This window comes from Fukomys damarensis, unplaced genomic scaffold (genome assembly GCF_012274545.1).
Source record: "Fukomys damarensis isolate Sample0158 unplaced genomic scaffold, DMR_v1.0_HiC HiC_scaffold_39, whole genome shotgun sequence".
In the NCBI taxonomy this organism is placed as follows: domain Eukaryota; kingdom Metazoa; phylum Chordata; class Mammalia; order Rodentia; family Bathyergidae; genus Fukomys; species Fukomys damarensis.
In genome coordinates this window covers 124,624,439-124,632,240 of record NW_022900951.1, presented here as the reverse complement: position 1 = coordinate 124,632,240, position 7,802 = coordinate 124,624,439, and the positions used below count along the sequence as shown (strand labels likewise).

Sequence of the window (7,802 nt, the reverse complement as noted above, 5' to 3'; positions counted from 1 at the left end):
GCCGGCCACGCTCGCTCGGAGACCTTCAGGCCGCCGCGGGCAGACTTCCCGCTTCCGCTCCGGAGAGCGAGCTGGACAGTCCGATGTGCCGGCCCGACGGGAGAAAGCGGGAGAGCGGGCGGGGGCGGCACTCAGCAGGAACCAGACCCACAGAGGCCAAGAGACAAAGACAGGGCATACCGCGAGAGACAGAAGCCAGGAAAGGCACAGGCAGAGAGGGAGAGAGAGAGAGGACGGGCGAGTCTCACCACAAAGCAACCTACGGGCCCCTTCCCACCCTCAGCGGACGGAGTCCACTGAAGGGCTAGGGGACCCCTCTCTTCCCGGGGAGGGGTGCTCACCTGCAGGGAGTGGCTGCTGGGTGGGCAGGGCCAGCCTCCTCCCCTGTGTCCACCAGTTCCCCTCAGTGAGTGAAGAACCCACCTGCCGTGGCGACCTTAGGGACGGCTACTGACCTGCACCCGCCCCCTCCCTGCCTGCCTAGTGCCCCTCAGCACTCCCTCTTGCCCTTGGCGGAAGCTCTGCGTGTTGCCCATCGGTGAGCTAACCCGAAGGCAGGGAAGCCCTTGCCCAAGCTTCGTTGGGCTGGCCCCCACCCTCTCCGGGGGCTACCCAGAGGACACCTGCAGCTTCTGCAGGAGCCTGGGTTCCCCGCAAAGCGCCCAGGCGGCGGGCACTACAGGGGAGGCCGGTGACTCCCCTCCCCTCCGCTCCCCGGTGCGGGTGAGGGGCGGCCCCAGGTGCGGTTACTAACCTGAACTTCCGTAGACGGCGGCGTAGGCTGGAGCTGAGCGCAGCCCGGAACGTCTACTCCTGGGGCTGCTCCGACAGCAGCTGCGCTCAGCTCCTGCCCTAAATCTAGAGTAGAGACCCAACGCCGGGCCGGGCCAGCCTCCACCGGGAATAGGGGCGAGACAGCCGCCCATCCGCCCCTCCTTCCTTCGCCCGAACCCACGCCCCAAGCCTTCAGAAAGCGCTGGGCCCCTGCAGGAATCCAGCGAAATCCCTCGGTGGGATTCTGAGCTCGCCCCGACTGTCCCACGAGTTCTCTAGGGGAAGAGTGGTGCCCTGCGCCCCTGGTGGGAAGGACTCACCTGGGCTGGGCCCTCGGGTCTGCTTTGGAGGGGCAGGTGGCCAGGAGACGGTGTCGCTGTCTGGTGACTGAACCGCTGGCAGATGGCGGCCCATACCTTCCAGGCCCCACGGGGATGAGTCTCTCAGTGGCTCCCACAGCTGACAGAGCTGGCCAGCGAGTCTCTGGAAGGGAATCTGATTGAGAAAGTGGAGGAGGCCGACTGTCAGGGGTCACGGTGGGAGGTGATTAGCTGTCCGCCCAGTCCCTCAGTGTGCACAGCCGCGGGGGCGGAGCCGGAAGCTCAGGCTTCACTGCCAGGCCTCCTCTGGAGCCCCACCCGCGCCCCTGGGCTTCCCCAGGGAGGCGGCGGTGCCCATTCCCCAGTACATCCCTGAGGCTGCTGACTGCCCACCCTGAGCTGCGAGCGGCCCCACTGAGCTGAGCCCCGGCGGGAGGCCTGCCCCCAGCCCTCTCCCAGGTGCCCAAGTCTGAGCGCTGGCAACGCCATCCTTGAAGCTACAAGGCCTACCAGCCTGGCATCAGCCTCGCTCCTTCTATTTCCCACCCCACGTCCAGTCCAGCAGACAGTTCTGAACTCGTCTGCCATCCCAGCCTTCTCTGCTCCTCCACGGCTCCCTCCTGGTCCCAGACACTGGCACGGGACCCCCGGATGGCCCCAGCAGCCAGCAGCTGCCCAGCAGGCCGCCTATTGGGTCCTTCCCTGGCACATCCCCCTCTCTGTGCAAAGGTCTGCGGGACGCTCCATTTCACGGAGTCCCGCTGAAGCGCCTCTGGTGGCCCTGGGACCCTTCAGGTCTCGCCATCTACATGTGGGTGACATCATCCTCCCTCTGGCTCTGCCCACCAGTCACCAGCCACTGGGCCTCCTGCGTCTTCCAACAGACTAGGTAGGTTCCCAGCTTAGGGCCTTTGCACTCCTGTAGCTGTTCTCTTGGGCTGGAATTCACCCCCAGATATCCATGGCGGCCTCTCATTTCCTTTAATCTTGGCACAGATGTCACCTGGTCACCCTGTCAATGTTTCAAAGCCCAACGCCCATCTCTGGCACTTCCTCTCCTCTTCCCTGCTTTGTTTTCTTTCCAGCACTCCCCACAGCTGGCCTCTTCTCCAGGCTGCATCCCAGGAGGGCAGCCTCTGGTGCCTGCTGTACCCACTGCCGCATCCCCGTGCCGCCACACTGTGCCGGGAGTGGAGTTTCTGCTCTGCACTTGTGGGTCCATTCTGCATCCCTAAACTTTCCAAGAAACTCCGGCGACCGCAGGATCATGCACACCAGCTGCCAAAGGGACCCGTTGCTAGCTGTCATCACATTTGAGGGAGGTATGTGACCTAAACAAAGGGCTGGGGGGTCAGGTGGGGGCCATGGCAGCAAAGGGCCAGATGTGTTGGTAGCAGTGTCACAGGCAGCCACTGAGGTTCAGAGTGATTCTGTGGGTTCCCGTGGGAAGTGCAGGTCCCTGTGGTTTTCACCTAAGGTGCCCCGCTGTTGAGGTGGCCAGGCAGAGAGGCTGGCTGTGGCTGTCTCCTCTTTGAATAGACAGGCCAAGACAGCGAGGGCCCTTTTGTCACCCCAAGTGCAGGACTGGGTCTTGAGCTAAGGAGCACTTTCCTCTATTTCTCTAGGCCTCCTCTGCATTTTCCCTGCAGGAGTCCTACACCCCAAGAAGTATGAGGAGTAGTTTTGTTCGTGTTCTATATCAACAAGTAGGAGGCTCAGAGAGCTCATGAGTGGCAGAACAGGAAGCACTGGCTGCCAAAGCTTGGGCCACTTCCATTTGCTATGTGGCCACCTTCCCAGGGTGGACAGCCAGGACCTGCAGATCCAGGCAAGGAAAGGTCTCCCCTAGGGGCCTCCGGGAGCTGTGCTTTGACTGGGGACCCTCGTGGCTTTGTTTCTGAGTGGCTGCCAACAGGTGGGTTGAGGTTAGGCTTGTGGGGCCCAGGAGCACCACACCAAGGCACATATTGGCTGCCTTTGGTCTGATGCAAACTTGGAGCTCCGTGGATTGGACAGCCACCTGGCAGTCACAGTCAGAGTCCTAGTCCTGTGAACGTATGCCACGTTTTCCCAAGCTCACAGGACAAGTGCTGGGGCTTTCAGTCTCTGGAATTCTATGTGTGGCCTGCACAGGTTGGGGCCCTCAGAGCATATGCAGGCTGACTGAGAAGAAGGAAACACATCTAGTTGATCTATTCATCCTTATCCCCTTTTTCCCAAGCCTCCTGTGGCTCCCTACTTCTGATGGCACTGAGTTCTAGCTCCTCGGCCTGGCAACCAAGTATTTGGAGCTCTTCAAACTCCCGAATACCTATAGGGAGGACAGGGAGTGAAAGAAAGAGAAAGGACATTCAGGGTGCCCTGGGGACCTGGAGAAAACTGTCTCCTGTATAGGCTCTAATGAACTCCACAGTGGGCCTGCTCTGATTCATCGGAAAGGAGCTCAGGGGAGCGGGTAGAGTGCTATCCCGGGACAGCGACTGTAGTAAGCTTAGGACACCAGATAGGGACCGAGTTTAGCACCTCCAAGGGGCACAAGTCCAGGTCCTTCCCCAGGCCAGGAGGGCTGCGTTGTATATCACCCTCAGCAGATGCTGTCTCTCAGGAGTGCCTTCTGTGGCTTCCACAGAGCCCGGAAGTCGTGCTTGTCTGTTCCCCAGGCAAGTTAGCACCGGGCTGGGCACTGCGGGGCTGTGGCCCGGGCCCCTCCAAGCTATGCGCATCAACAAGCAAGGTCCTGCATAGGTAGTGGACACAGGCCTCTACTTCCAGATTCCTCCTTTGGTGCTTTGCCATATTTCCTGCCTGGCTGGCTTTCTCCCTGTACCCTAACAGTGTGGCTCTCCCCATTTCTGCATTTCCCACTCTAGCACTCCTGTTGAAACCCTGCCTAAACTTCAGGGCTTGTCTGGAAGGCTACCTCCTCCCAAAAGTCCACGCCATCGCAACATTGGAACCCTCCCTCCCTGGGCCATCACAGCCCTGGCTCTCTCTTCCTAACTCCTCGGTCCTTTGTCCTTGGCTCTTCCCGCTTCTACAGCTTCACACTGGCTTTTGGGGGGCTCCCAGCCTCCCTGATGGACTCAGGATTGACTGTCGGTAGGGGTGAAATGGGGTCTAGGGGCCCTCTGGGTGGCAGAGTCTGGACCTGGAAAGAGGAAGCGGGGTCACAGATGTGGCTGTCACATCTCTACCACCCAGAGGCAAAGCCACAGCCCCCGACTCTGGAGCCCCAGGCTCTGCTGTCCTGCCTCTGTACCTTATTTGTACCCAACCCCGGCCTGGTGGAGCCCAGCTCTGCTGCCTGCTGGCTGCACCATCTCCCGAGCTCTGGGTGCCTCTTATTGGATGGGATCAGATGGTACCTTCGTTATCTGGTGTGGTCAGGTTGCAGTGCCCCACCCCACATAGGACTGCCCTGGGTGGGGTGCCTGGGCCACAGCCCACCAGCCTCAGAGAAGAGGGTGCTGTTCTGATGGTTACCCCAAGCACCCCAGAGGCAGGAGGCAGGCGTGGAATGGAAAAAGAGGACTCAGGTTCAGCTCAGGCCCTGTATGTGGGCCCTCAGGCCTTCTGCTCTCAGGCCCTGAGGCAGGTAAGTCTGTGCATGGTGTGCAGCCAGATTCAGGCACTCTGGAGGTCACATGGCATTTTGCCTTGGTGAAGTGGAGGAGAGCCACTAGGAAATGAGTTGAGTTATCTCTTTCATTGCATTCTTCAACCATTTTAATCTTCTTGGGGCTGTTGGTGGTGGTAAGCATTTCTAAGGGGCACAATGGAAACAAATGGGAAATTGTTAAAATATTGATTGTAATTTCCTGGCGACTTCACTGATTTAAAATAATAGGAACCTTTAAGAAAAAAGCCCTCATTAACAAGTGAACAGTTAATTAAGGGGCTGTAGAATGACTTGCATTGATTTCACCATGAAACCAGAATACCGTGGCTACGAGTCAATTTCTCCCTCCCCAGGTCCCTGCTCTCTAGGAATGGGACCTCCTGCCTGCACAGGTCATGCCGAGGGGGTGTAGATAAGGGTGAGGATGGGGACCACCTCCTAACAGACGCGGATACCAAAGTTGGGGCACAAAGGGAAATCCAGATGGATTTGGAGCACACGCACAATTGAGAGGGCTGTCGAAGCTCTCACACAGACCAAAGTATGCAGATGGCTTGCTAATTATTACTGTTCATGCTATGACATTTTTTCCAGTAGCACAGGCATGACTCAGACCCCACATGGGAAGAGGCTCCAAGGCAGTGCTGTAGGACCCTCAGACCATTTGCGATTTTGTGATTTAAAAAAAGGAAACAAAACAACAAAACAAGTCCATGGCTATCCTAGCAACAGCCAGGCTGCTGCTGCATGGTCACCACAGCTCGCAGGAGGTTAATAGGACCTAGTATGGGGCCAGCTGGGGTCCACATCAGGCAGGTGCAGTGGCCAGGACGTCTGGAGGAAAGTGCAGCGATATGTTCCAGGTGATCTGGGTTTGCAGATCAGTCACAGGAACAATAAAAACCAGCCAGCTCCTGATGGCACACCTGCCATGTGCCAGCCCCCGTGCTTCACATCCGGGAGCTCGATGAAGCCTGGAGCAACTAATCCCAGAGCTGAACAAGCTGAGGCTCAGAGAGGGAAGCGACTTGTCTGAGGCCACACAATCACCCATCATGCACCCTGGATTCGAATGTCTCAGCAGCCTGGAACTGCACAGCCAGAGGACATCCTATCAGCGCAAGGCTCACCTCAAGGAGGGAAGTGACATGTGCCTCACACTGGCAGCTCCAAGCCTGGCCGGCTTACCTCAGCTCGCGAGAGGGCTGTCACGTCTTCAGAGATCGTGTCAGCCTGTTGGTGACGTGTTGGTAGTTGACACTGGCCATCGTGGGAGTAGTCTGGCCCAGAGATGGGCAATTCTACAAACCAGGGTCGGGTGGTGAGCATTTTCCAACACAGCATTGCACGCTGAGGTCAGAGCTAGCCTGCCTGGTCCAGAGGCCAACCTGCTTGTTCAGCAGCTGTGTGGGCTGGGCACACTTGCTATTTTGTGCACTGGAGAAAGTACCAGTGCCCACCACACAGGCTGTGGAAATCGTTACGTATAATAACTCATGCAAATCCCCCAGGGCAGTACAATCCCACACCTCATGGTGACACTCTGGTCAAGGATGAACTGCGTGTGCTAAGTGTCCCCCCAAAGTTACGGTGCAGCTGAAAAATGTGGGCACCGAGTGATGTCACAGCTTCCGTGACATTGCAGCAAAGTGTGTGGCTCGTGTGTGTGCTGATGCTGGTGCAAAGAAACCTACAGCACTGCCAACCCTACAACTGTGGCATAGGCAGTTATGTGTGGTGCGCAATGCTTGGGAATGATAAGCAGCCGTGTCACTAGTTTACATATTCACTCTGCTTTTTATTGTTGTATTATTTATTTATTTGGCTCTTTCAGACAGGGTCTTGTTAGGCGTTTCAGGCTGGCTTTGAACTCACTGTGTAGCCCAGGCTGGCCTCAAACATAGCAATTCTCCTGCCTCAGCCTCCTGTGTGTGGGGATGACAGGTGTGTGCCACCGTGCCTGCCGCCTGCCTTTTTGTTATTTTAGAGTGCATTCTTTCTCCTTACACAAATAAAAGTTTACCGGAAAACATCCTGCCATGTCATACCAGCCTCATACATGTCAGAGTCACCCCATGTCATGAATGCATCGTTTTCTCTTGTACTTGACTTACTTTTGTGTCACTTTGTCCATCGTGGTCCTTGGAACAATAGGCAGTAGCACAGACGTCGCTTTGTATAACGTGACCTCAGGGTGCAGGGGTCATGCCGCCTAGGTTTGTATAAGCGTGTTCTAGGTGTTCGCGCAAGGCCAGAGTTGCCTAATGATGCACATCTCACTGTGGCGAAGTGACACGTGACTGTATATCTGTGCAGTGTCAGGTGTGCAAAGCTAAGTATGTCGTGGGGATTCTTCCCTACTGTATGGCTGTGTCTACCCCGACGCATGCCTTCCGCTCGAGTCCAGTAGCAACGTCCTGACTTGGGCGCCCCCAGGCTTGTCTCGTCCGGTGCATCCTTCTTGCGGTCACTTTCTAGCTACAGATCCTCACCTGGTTAAAATATCTCTATGGCTCCCTGTTACTCTCAGGGAGAGTACTGAAGTACCGCCTCCGTTGTCCCCCTGACCTGTCGTTTCCCCAAAATAAACAGAATGTTCCTGGATTACTACAGCTGCCATTGGAGAGCACTGCACACTGGGTGGCTTATGTGACAGAAATGCACGGTTTAAGTCTGCGATGTGGGTGTGGGTGGGGTCGGGAGGAAGGGTGTGCTCTAGGCCCCTGCCCTGGGCTTGTGCACAGCTGTTTCCTCTCCGTGTCTTCACCTTGTGTTCCCTCCACTTGTGTCTCTGTGTCTGAACATCCCCCCTTAAGAGAGGAGGCAGTCATATTGACTCAGCGGCCCATCTTACTCCAGTATGACCTCATCTTAACTGACTGCAATGACCCTGTTTCCTCAGCCTAAAATCCCACACAAACGTCATCTAAATTAGGTGTGCTTGAGACTTGGGGTGCAGTTAATTCGTCCCAAGGTCGTATTCCTCTCCATCTGTGAGCCTGTGAACCCAGGCATGACTTTATCGCCTTACAGGATGCCGTGGTGGGACAGGCACACGATGGATGTTCCCATTCCAAAAAGGTTCACAG

General features: G+C 56.8%; 1 protein-coding gene and 1 long non-coding RNA gene across 3 annotated transcripts in view; one reads left to right on the top strand and one right to left on the bottom strand.

Annotated features, from left to right (window-relative positions):
* Mamld1 (mastermind like domain containing 1) overlaps nt 1-1,304 on the bottom strand; it is a 112,278-nt gene extending 110,974 nt beyond the window's left edge. The window contains exon 1 of one of the 2 annotated variants that reach the window (XM_033760570.1): nt 1,095-1,304. The gene's annotated coding sequence lies outside the window, so the exon portion shown is untranslated. The remainder of the gene's footprint in view (nt 1-1,094) is intronic. The other variant, XM_010639034.3, reaches the window with a different exon arrangement.
* Nucleotides 1,305-1,430: 126 nt separating this feature from the next.
* On the top strand, nt 1,431-6,564 carry LOC104872712. The gene is made up of 3 exons (XR_783265.2): nt 1,431-1,983; nt 2,180-2,416; nt 5,067-6,564. It is a non-coding gene; the product is annotated as an uncharacterized LOC104872712 (long non-coding RNA).
* Nucleotides 6,565-7,802: the final 1,238 nt, after the last annotated feature.